This window comes from Micromys minutus, assembly GCF_963924665.1.
Source record: "Micromys minutus genome assembly, chromosome: 1".
Lineage (NCBI taxonomy): Eukaryota > Metazoa > Chordata > Mammalia > Rodentia > Muridae > Micromys > Micromys minutus.
The window spans coordinates 254,687,200-254,697,765 of record NC_137969.1 but is presented as its reverse complement, the minus strand read 5'-3'; the positions used below and the strand labels follow the sequence as shown (position 1 = coordinate 254,697,765).

Here is a 10,566-nt window from a genome sequence, read left to right as displayed (position 1 = left end):
AAACTTGACTGTGAGTTAGCCTGGGGTGGGCTCGCATGGCTGGACTTGTAGACTGAGCTTTGCTGGCTTGTTAAGGTCAGTGCTGAGGTCACTGGAAGACTTTGAACTAAAGGTGAACCAGCTTTTGTTTCATGGGTCCAGATGGCTGCCTCCGCTTGTTTTGTACGGATGAAGCCACTTAGGGTCCAATTCTCAGGGCCTCTTCTACCCCTCTGATTACCTGGTGCAAGTTCACACGTGCCCCTACGTGCCTATACATGATACCTACGTGGGAAGAGCCAGTTCTCAGAGCAGTCTTTCAGTCCACTGCTTGCTGCGTGGATGGCCAGGTTGCTGGAGTGGTGGGTCTGAAGCCAGGACAATCAAGTGTAAGGGAAAAACACAACAAAATGGCCTTCTCCCACCACCCCAACCTCCAGCGTAACCTCCAGCCAGCTCTCCCCCAACCACTCCTACCCTTTGCTGGCTGAGCTTCAATCTCAGGCTGGCCATCCAGGCCCAGGCCCACCAGTTCTGGTCCTCCTAACCCTGGGACTGAGAACATGGTTCTACCCACTGCGCAAACAGGAGCGCGGCTCAGAAATCTGGGGCACTAGACTGCTCTGTAGTACAGCCGTGTTCACAGAGACACGTACAGTATGTACAAAGCCCTGTTGGAGACATTTGGTCAGATCCTTGTAAAAAACTATCTGCAGGTCATGGTTAAAATCTATGCAGCCAGTTAGTTGGCCGGATACATGATGCTGCAGCTGTGTGTCACTGGGCTAGGTTCTCCGGTATAAAGAAGAAAAAGGCATGGTCCTTTATCCAGAAATTGTCTCACTCATGTTTTATGTTCCAGAGTCCCCGAGAGGGCCCACCGTCTTCCCACTGAGTCTCCCACAATCTCTGTCAAGTGACCCAGTGGTAATCGGCTGCCTGATTCAGGATTATTTCCCATCCGGACCTATGAATGTGACCTGGGGCAAGAGTGGGGCAGGCATAACCACCATAAACTTCCCACCTGCTCTGGCTGGGGGACGGTACATCATGAGCAGCCAGTTGACCCTTCCAGCTGAAAAGTGCCCAGAAGAAGAATTTGTGACATGCTCTGTGCAACACAGCCCTACTAACTCCAACAAAGAAGTGAACGTGGAGTGCACTGGTAAGGAAGGTTAGTAGGGTGGGATAAGTAAGTCCTGCCTTAACATGGGCCCATATAACCCATCCACGGGGAACCTCAGAAACCTCTCATGAGGAATGGGGGAAGGGGATGTGAATAGGCCAGAAGGACCTGGGGCCTCAGAACATCTAGAAAAGGGGACAGTAAAGGAGAATATGCTGATTTACTTAGACTTCTTCATTCCAGCTCCACCTCCCCCTCCTCTACTACCCTGCCAACTCCACCTGTCACTGCAGCGGCCAGCTATTGAGGACCTGCTCCTGGGTTCAGAGGCCAGCCTCACGTGTACTCTGAGTGGCCTGAGAAAGCCTGAGGGAGCCGTCTTCACCTGGAATCCCAGCACTGGGAAGGATGCCGTGCAGAAGGAGCCTGTGAAGGATGTCTGTGGCTGCTACAGTGTGTCCAGCATCCTGCCTGGCTGTGCTGATCGCTGGAACAATGGAGAGACCTTCACATGCACAGTGACCCACCCTGAATCCGAGACTTTAACCGGCACAATTTCTAAAACCAAAGGTGGGCCCAGATGCATACCGGGGGCATTGTATGACGTTCCCTGCTTATGTGCCTTTCTCCCTATAATACAGATGTCCTGTGTCACAGAGGGAAACTGGAGCTATCTGGGGAACCGCCCAGAAGGGAAGGGCAGAGGGGTCTTTGCTCTCCTTATCTGAGCCATAACTCTTTTTTCTACCTTCCAGGGAACAACATTCCACCCCAGGTCCACCTGCTCCCGCCGCCGTCGGAGGAGCTGGCCCTGAATGAGCTCGTGTCCCTGACGTGCCTGGTGCGAGGATTCAGCCCTAAAGATGTGCTGCTGCGCTGGCGGCGAGGAAATGAGGAGCTGCCCTCTGAAAGCTACCTTGTGTTTGAGCCCCTAAAGGAGCCAGGCAATGGAGCCACCACCTACATGGTGACAAGTGTACTGCGTGTGTCAGCTGAAACCTGGAAAGAGGGTATCCAGTACTCCTGCATAGTGGGCCATGAGGCCTTGCCCATGTCCTTCACCCAGAAGACCATCGACCATAATTCGGGTAAACCCACCAACGTCAACGTGTCTGTGATCTTGTCAGAGGGAGATGGCATCTGCTACTGAGCCACCCTGCCTGCCCCTACTCCTTAAATAAACTCTGTGCTCATCCAAAGTATCCCTGCACTTCAATCCAGTGCCTGTCCATCATCCTCGGGGTCTAAGAACACAGGGAGGGGTCAGGGCCCAGGGAGGAAGGAACACCCCCCACCTGAGCCTGTTAGGCCTCAGAGACTTTGAAGGCCCTGCATACCTAGAGTACATGTGTGTGCCTGTATAAGTATTAGTGAGTGCTTATGTGACTCACTAATGGATGTGACTCCATGTGCCTTAGTTTGTGTGTGTACCTGTGTGTAACAAGAGAGGAGTGAGTTTGTGTGTGCCTGTGGGTTTATAGGTATGTATGTGGGTATAAGTGTGTGACTATATCTGTGTCCCTATGAGCACGTGTGTGCCTGTGAGTGTGTGTACCTGTCATGTGAACGTGAATGCAATGAATGGGAGGTAAGAATGGGGATGAAATCCAAGGTGAGCAGATTCAGCCAAGACAGGCAAAGCTCAGGGGACAGTCCCAAGAGCAATGGGTTCCTGCAGAAGGACTCTGACTAGTGGGCAGTGTGGCTGTTTGTGGATTAGCTTGCAGCTACTGTCTCCAACAAGAAAAGGACAGATGGGGCAACAGAGTAGCAAGATCAAGGCTGGTATCACCTGGGGATCACAGTAGGGATGGTAAAGGAATGAGGGTGAATTCAAGGGGCACTGGGAAGATGATGCCACCCACCCTCAATGGACCAGTCCTGAATGGAGACATAGCCACTCACGGTGACCACTGATTCATGGGAAAGAGACATAACACAGCACAGACAGCCCTCAGCAGCACCCTCTCTGCATATATCCACATGGGCATACACCCCGCTCTACATTCATACATGCACATGAGCATACATGGACATACACTCACATTTGCATACTCACACAGACCTGAGCCCTGGAGGAGGACGAAGCCCACACCCAGCTTCTGGAAAGCAAGGAGAGTCCCCTCCTGAGCCCCCTGAAGAATTTCCAGGCTCAACCCTGACAACTACACACAACTCATGGACAAGGCCATCGGCCCCTCCAGGAACAGGGTAAATGGCAAGCTGGAAAGACAGGAGCACGTTATAGAGACCCACTCCCACACAGGCCGTGGCCTCCTCCATGGGCACCCCTAGAACACAAAGTTCTACAACCAGGTATACTTGGCACCCGGATGCCCACAAGAGGGCAGTGGGGCCCCTGCTCCTGTCTCACAGGCCTGCAGAACCTCTCCAGGAGGCTGGGTTCTAGCAACTTCCCTTTGCTCTCAGAGCAAGAGTGAGTAAAGGCCCGTGCACACCATAGAACCTCTCCAGCTTGGAACCCCTGAGAACAGCAAGAGCAACAGACCCAGTAAAGCACTATAGCCACCCATGGAATCCAAGGCCTGACCCATAACACAGAATTCTAGTAAGGAGAGACCAATGGGTGAAAGACTGGATCCACACAGGGAGAGGAGGCAGGGACGCACAAGGATCACAGTAGTCGGGAGAGGCGGGCTGGAGGGTGAGTGGATGGATATACAAGTGAATGATGGGGAGAATGGATGGATGAGTGGATGGATGGATGGATGGATGGATGGATGGATGGATAGATGGATGGGTGGATGAATGGATGGATGAATAAGTGGGTGGGTGGGTGGGTGGGTGGATCGATGGGTGGGTGGGTGAATGGATGGATGGGTGGGTGGGTGAGTGGATGGATGGATGGATGGATGGATGGATGGATGGATGGATGGATTGATAGATTGATGGGTGGATGGATGGACAAGTGGGTGGGTGGGTGGATGGATGGGTGAGTGGGTGAGTGGATGGATGGCTGGATGGATGGATGGATGGATGGATGAATGGATGGATGGATGGGTGGGTGGATAGCTGCAGTGACAGAAATACATGTGATTGACTATCAGCACACAATTTCTACTTCCACTTAAAATGAAAGTTCTATGCGTGGAGACCCTGAGGACAACAGGGTTGTCTTTACTGGGAGCCTTTACTGATGGTTTATCCCCCAGTCACAGTTCCTCTGACCACTGACCAAGTCCAGCCCTTGGTATTCCAACCTCGGCCCAGAAATCAGGTTGGCCTCTATGTATTTGAGAGTATCTGATCTTACCCAACCCTAGTGCCAGGCCAAGTTTAGCCTAAAAACTTGGGCTTCATGAGGTGTTGCTAAATATCTAGAGAGGACTGAGACTCAAGTGGCCTTGGGCTCAAACTCTTCTCAGAGGCCCAGAGACAGAGCTTTCTGATTAAGGTCCTGGGGGCAGGAGAATGGGGGATGGGCCTTGGGGCATCTCAAGAACTTCAAGGATTCCAGCCCCTTACTTGGGACCATGTCTTCTCATTATCCCTAAACAAGTCCCTTCCCACCCCTACCACCACTGTCCCCAAAGCCCAAGGAGGCATAGAAACAGAGGCCTTAATCCTGAGTCCCCAACTCCGTGGGTTTGGATCTAGAAGGTCATCTATGTCTTACAGGATATCAAGAGCCACTTTCCTATGTGCTACTGGACCAGTCACAAGACATCCTGGAGGAAGAGGCCCCGGGTGCCAGCCTGTGGCCCACCACTGTGACCTTCCTCACCCTCTTCCTACTGAGCTTGTTCTACAGTACAGCACTCACTGTTACAGCTGTTCGAGGCCCATTTGGCAGCAAAGAGGTCCCCCAGTACTGACCAGGAGTCAGCCACAGGTGGCAGTCATGGAGATGGTGGGGTACAGGGTGGGGGCGGGGCATTCAGGATTTACTTGGGTCCCTCCACATGTGGCCTTGCAACCCTTCACAAACATTAAGGAAGTAGATGATGACATCACTTCCTGGATTCAACCCAGTCTTCCAGAAACCGGGCTGAGACCTCGGCACAAAGGAAGGCATAACGGAACTCTGGGATCCCTTGCGGCTGATCACTCTTGTCTTTGCAGGGACACTATTCAGTGCTAAGGCCACCGTGACAACTTCCCACCCCACTCGCATACTTCCCTGAGCAATAAACTGATGCAAAAGCAACATTTCTCACTCTCAGAAGCAAAAATTAACAAAGGACTGGGGGAGGGGGTCAGAGACAGTGTGGTGGTGCCATGCTAAACAGTTGCTTACATCACAGAATGTGGCAGTGTTGGGCAGGATAGACACAGGGTGCCCACTGTCTAGTGTCTGAGACATAACTGATGTGTAGTTGCAGCCAAAGACGGACACTGGCTTCAACAAATATTTGTGGCCTCTTCAGGCTGAGACCAGGTCATTAGCTTGATCTCTGGACCTGACTTCTAAACGTTTAGCCTCTGTGAACACCCTCGGCAAACACGGAACAGCAAACTCTGGTCCTGGCTGAGAACCTTGATCATAATCACTGAGCCCTATTTCGGCAACTGAACCATCATCCTGATCCCTGGCCTGAAGCCTGAGCCCTGGTCCTGCTCACTGAATCCTGGTCATGATCACTGGCTTTGGTGCTCATTACTGAGCCTAGTCTTGATCATTGATCACTAGTTCTGATCATTAACAACTAACCTGATCACTAGTCCCCATTCCCAATCACTGGGCTGTGATACTGGTCACATAGACCCCTGATCCTGATCACTGAACGCTGTTTCTAAACAATGTACAATGAAATGAATGGTGAAGCCTTTGTGTCCGGCTTTGAATGAAATGTTTCAGCAGAGCCCTTGCTATGTTGGGGTTAATCAATAGAGGTTGAGAAATGGTTTTGAGGTTGTTTGAACCTTGAAGGAATGGCTCCCTGGACAATATGCACATGAGAGTTTCCTGCTACATAAACCTTGGTCCTAAAACACTCCTGGAAGATTCTTACTTTTGATTATGGTTAGCCATAGTTGAAAGAGACTGAGATTTGTGTGGGTGGTCGGCTCTCCCTCGCAGCAGGGGCAAGATAACTTTGTTACTTGAAGCCTTTCCCAGCCCCAACTAACTCTGTATAAACCCTGTATAATGTATGAATAAAGTAACTTCAGTGAGACAGCTGTCATCAATCATTTTTCCAAGAACGGTGAACTCTTCCTTCAGAAAATGAAGGCTTAGCGTCTTGGTGAGCTTCTCTCTATTGCTTCACTTAGGACCAACTCAGTGTTCTCAGGTTCCTATCACCAGATCCATCCGGACCACTAAGTGTGGTGCACATCACTAAGCCCTGGACTCCAGGACTACACTCCAGAACTACAGTTCTGATGGTCAAACTGACATTCTGATGACTGTGCCCTGATTATGGTTACTAAGTCGTTGACCCTAGTCCACAGCACTATACTCTGGGCATGGATCCTGGGCCCTAGTCCTAGGTACTGGGTTCTGGTTCTAATGAGCATGTACTGTACTAATCAATTGGCACTGACTTAGTAATTGGAACTTGGTCCTCAACATTGACTTTAAGCCTGAACCCAAGCGCCAAAGTCTGCTTATCCACACAGGTACTGGACCTTGGTCCTCATCTCACTTCCATTGTCTGAGACCCACAGAATCAATAGTATTCAATACAAGAAGTTCCTTTTCTACTCCAGCCTCATTCTCACTAGGAAGATCCGTATAGGGGATTCCCACAGAAGACTCCAGAATCCCACACCACTGTTCACACACTGGGCTGCAACTGGGACACTGACCGAGTTGCTCATCAGACTTTCCCAGGCTCAGAGACACTGAATGGAGACAAGGGAGGCCCAGGCCCTGTGAGCTAGACCCTCTGACCTGGGGTCTACAAATGTGAGGTCTGCATTGTGAGGAAGGATTGCAGGGAAGGTGGGGGCAGGGCAGAGATGCTCATGTTTGTAGATATTATTTTCCTCTCTTCTGGAGCCTCCTTTGTCTATCACCTAAGATCTGGATATCTGGGGTCAACACTGTGAAGATGTCAACAGGTGTGGGGGTAGGGCAGGGATGGTCACAGTAACCACTTGTTTTTCTTTCTTCTGAAGTCTCTGTTGTTTATCACCTGCTGAAACACTCAAAATAGCTCTGAGCTGAGGGCAGCTGAGTCATCCTGAGCCTATCACAGCCCAGGTGCCCCAGACCAGAGCTACTGTTCTGAGAATCACACCACAGTGGGCCAGACCAGGTGGTCCTGGTACCTGAATGAGGGGTTGGAGCCAGGGGAGCCCTGGCAGGGACTGAGGAGACCCCAACCCCCATCACTCAAGGCCAACCACGACCATCTACAGTCATACCTTAGTGAGGCCATGTTCTGTCCCAATGAAAACAAGTCCAAGTAAGATTGAGTATGGTCTACCCAGGGCCATCCAATGTCAATGAGTATCAGCCAAGGACAGCCAAGACCAGCCTGAGGTCAGCCATCAGCACTGAAGGACACAGCTCTTCAGGCAGACAACTAGAATAGTCAGCTCAACCAGGCTCTGCTGAAGCAGAATGGAGAGTTTATTCCCTCCAGATGGGGCTCCACAGACAGGCAGGTCCCCCACTGCACATGCCTTGTCCCAGTGTCCTTCAGATCACAGGTGGTTCTAGACTATGGAGGGCAGTCCTTTGGACTCATGGTGTATGGTCTCATAGCTGATGGAAGAAAGATTGAGACAGGCCCAGAGAGGGACACACATCAAAGAGGTATCACAGAGTTTCTGAAAAATAGAGACATAGACAGAGAGACAGAAAGACAGACAGAGAGAGAAAGAGAGAGAGAGAGAGAGAGAGAGAGAGAGAGAGAGAGAGAGAGAGAGAATGTGATAGTGTCATTAAAAGAGATAAGGCAGTCACTTGGAGAAATAACATAAGGGACACAGATTCTGAGAGACAGAGAGAAAGAGTCATACAACACAGAGACAGCACAAAGAATAAAGGACCATGGAAGTATTGAGAGACAGAGATGAGATGAGGGAGACTCAGAGACATTAGACAATCAGAAAGACAGAGATCCAGAGAGACAGAGAAGACTGAGAAAGAGAGAAATAATGGAAGAGACAGAGACAGCAAGAGACACAGGCACAGAGGCACTGAGAATCACAGATGGGAACAGTGAGGCAAGGAATGAGGAACGGGGGACCAGGACACTTAAAGATTCTGAGAAGATACCTATGTGTGGGAACGTGGGAACACACAGACACAGACATTGGGAGAGATAAAGACAGAAAGATATGCAGAGGGACAGAAATGAGAACCAGGGGACACAGAGGCAGAGACAGATAGACAGAGATGTACACATAGGAATGAGGAGAGACCACAGGAAAGACAGACACAGACACAGGAGAAAAAAGAGGCATGGAGAGGGAGAGACAGAGAGACAGAAGCAGACAACAGAGACAGGCAAAAAAAAGAGAGAAGCAAGAAAACAAACAGAAGACAGAGTTACTCCATGGGCCCACCGAGAACTCAAATGAAGGCCGTGCCACACACACACACACACACACTCTCTCTCTCTCTCTCTCTCTCTCTCTCTCTCTCTCTCTCTCTCTCTCTCTCAGATGAAAGCCTTGCACCAGAAGATAGCCATGTGTGAACACTCCTCAGACAGGTAGACACAGCATTCACACCCAGTTCCATGCCCATACACTGCCCCCCCAGCACCTGCCTCCCTGTTCCAAACCTCAAACACATCTACCCTCTCCCTCTTCTCCAGGCCTTTGTTCTCAGAGTTGCACACTCAGGGTAGCTTAGCCTGGACACTTCCCCTGGGACCTAGTGGACAACAGGAGCCTCTGGTCCACGGTTCCACTTCTTGCTGGCTCTGCAAACAATGTGATGTCTCAGAAAAAGACGTCTGGGATCAGGGTCTGGTACAGTCTGTACTTTGTGCAGGCTTCATGTAAAACCCAAGTGTGTGAAGTGCAGGAGACAGTGGGCAGAGCTGAGAGAGCGCTGGCCAGTTTTGTTCAGTGATGGCTGCTCCAGGCTACTGAACGTCCAGGTCCGCTGTCTACACTCCTCAGAGCTGTTTGAACACAACCAACCCTCTACCTGATTCTTTGCAATTGCCCACAGCAGGGCATGCCTCTGGTCATCAGGGACTCACACAGAGCCACACCAGACCATAGACCCGGGAAGTGCACAGGGAAGACATGGACAAGAGGGCCGCAGACCTGCAGCACTGGTACCCAGGCCCCAGCAGAGCCAATGAGCAACACATGCAGAGTGATGTGGCCGCAGGAGACTGATGGGCACCAGGAGGTCACAGAGCTAGAGGCCCGGAGGCTAGGGTCTGTGGGAAGGTTACCGCTTATGTTCCTCCCTTCCATGTCCAGGAGCAGATGGCTAGGCAGGGGCACAGGACAGGGCAAGTCAGGGAGACAGGGTAATAAAGGAGCCTTTGGGACCACATGGTGGGAACTAGGCCATGTTCTAAATGAGCCTGTATATGTGGCATCTGCCTCATTGGATTACCCAAAAGCCAGGCAGAAGAAATGACTAAGAAGGGCTGAGTGGACCATAGGGTCTGAGAATGAGGAGGCAGCCATGATGGATTAGTCAAGGAATTTGGACCTGTACTTCATGGACACTGAACTAAGAACCAGGCCTGGCTCTCACCTACCCTCAGGACGTGTCCCACATGTGGCTGTAGGTCCTCAGCACATCAGGCTCTGGGTCTCACGTGGAAAATTTATCTGAAAGGCTGATGTTCTGTGGGGGCTCAAGACTGGGGCCTAGGATGGCAGAGGGTGTCCAGGGTGTCGAGTGCTCAAAGTACAGTGGGGACAGGCTGTGCAGTGTTCCTCCATGATGGAACAGGCTGAGAGAGGAACTGAGGTTCATGCACAGGCTCACCACACACCAGGCTGTGGCTGAGAGCACTGACTGTGCTGTCCTCAGCAGCTGGCACAGAGCATCCCATGCTGGGAACACTAGTCACAGAGACAGTTCCTGCTGGGATAGGTGGGGTTTCCTCTTCTCTGCACCCAAAAGAAGTGCCTCTTTCTCAACAAGGTCTCACCATCTAGTCACGGTGGGCATCCAGGAGCAAAGGCAATAAATAGACTGTGTGTTTTGTGTCCTGGAGTCCTCCTGACTAATAACTTACAGTCTTGTTCTTTTAAAAATTATATGTCTCTCTTTTTTTTGAGACATGGTCTTTCTATGTCATCCTGGGTTTCCTGGAACTCTCAGTGTAGAGCAAGCTGTCTTCAAACTTAGGAGATTCTCCTGTCTCTGCCTCCTAAGTGCTGGGATTTAAGCTCGTTCCACCACAGTCCACCTAATTCATTTCTTCTGCGAGCAGCATTATTTACCCATGCTTGTACTGAGTTCAAGGTTTGTTTTTTTTTTTAAATAAATGTTTGTTTGCTTACAAATAGTGGGTTTCCATTGGGTTTATTCATGTATCCAAACCCAACTTTTAACTTGTCTCATG

General features: G+C 50.7%; 1 gene segment (V, D, J or C); it reads left to right on the top strand.

Moving 5' to 3' along the window:
• Positions 1-948: 948 nt before the first annotated feature.
• Positions 949-2,255, top strand: LOC308418050 (Ig alpha chain C region-like). The segment is given in 3 exons: positions 949-1,144; positions 1,349-1,675; positions 1,861-2,255.
• Positions 2,256-10,566: the final 8,311 nt, after the last annotated feature.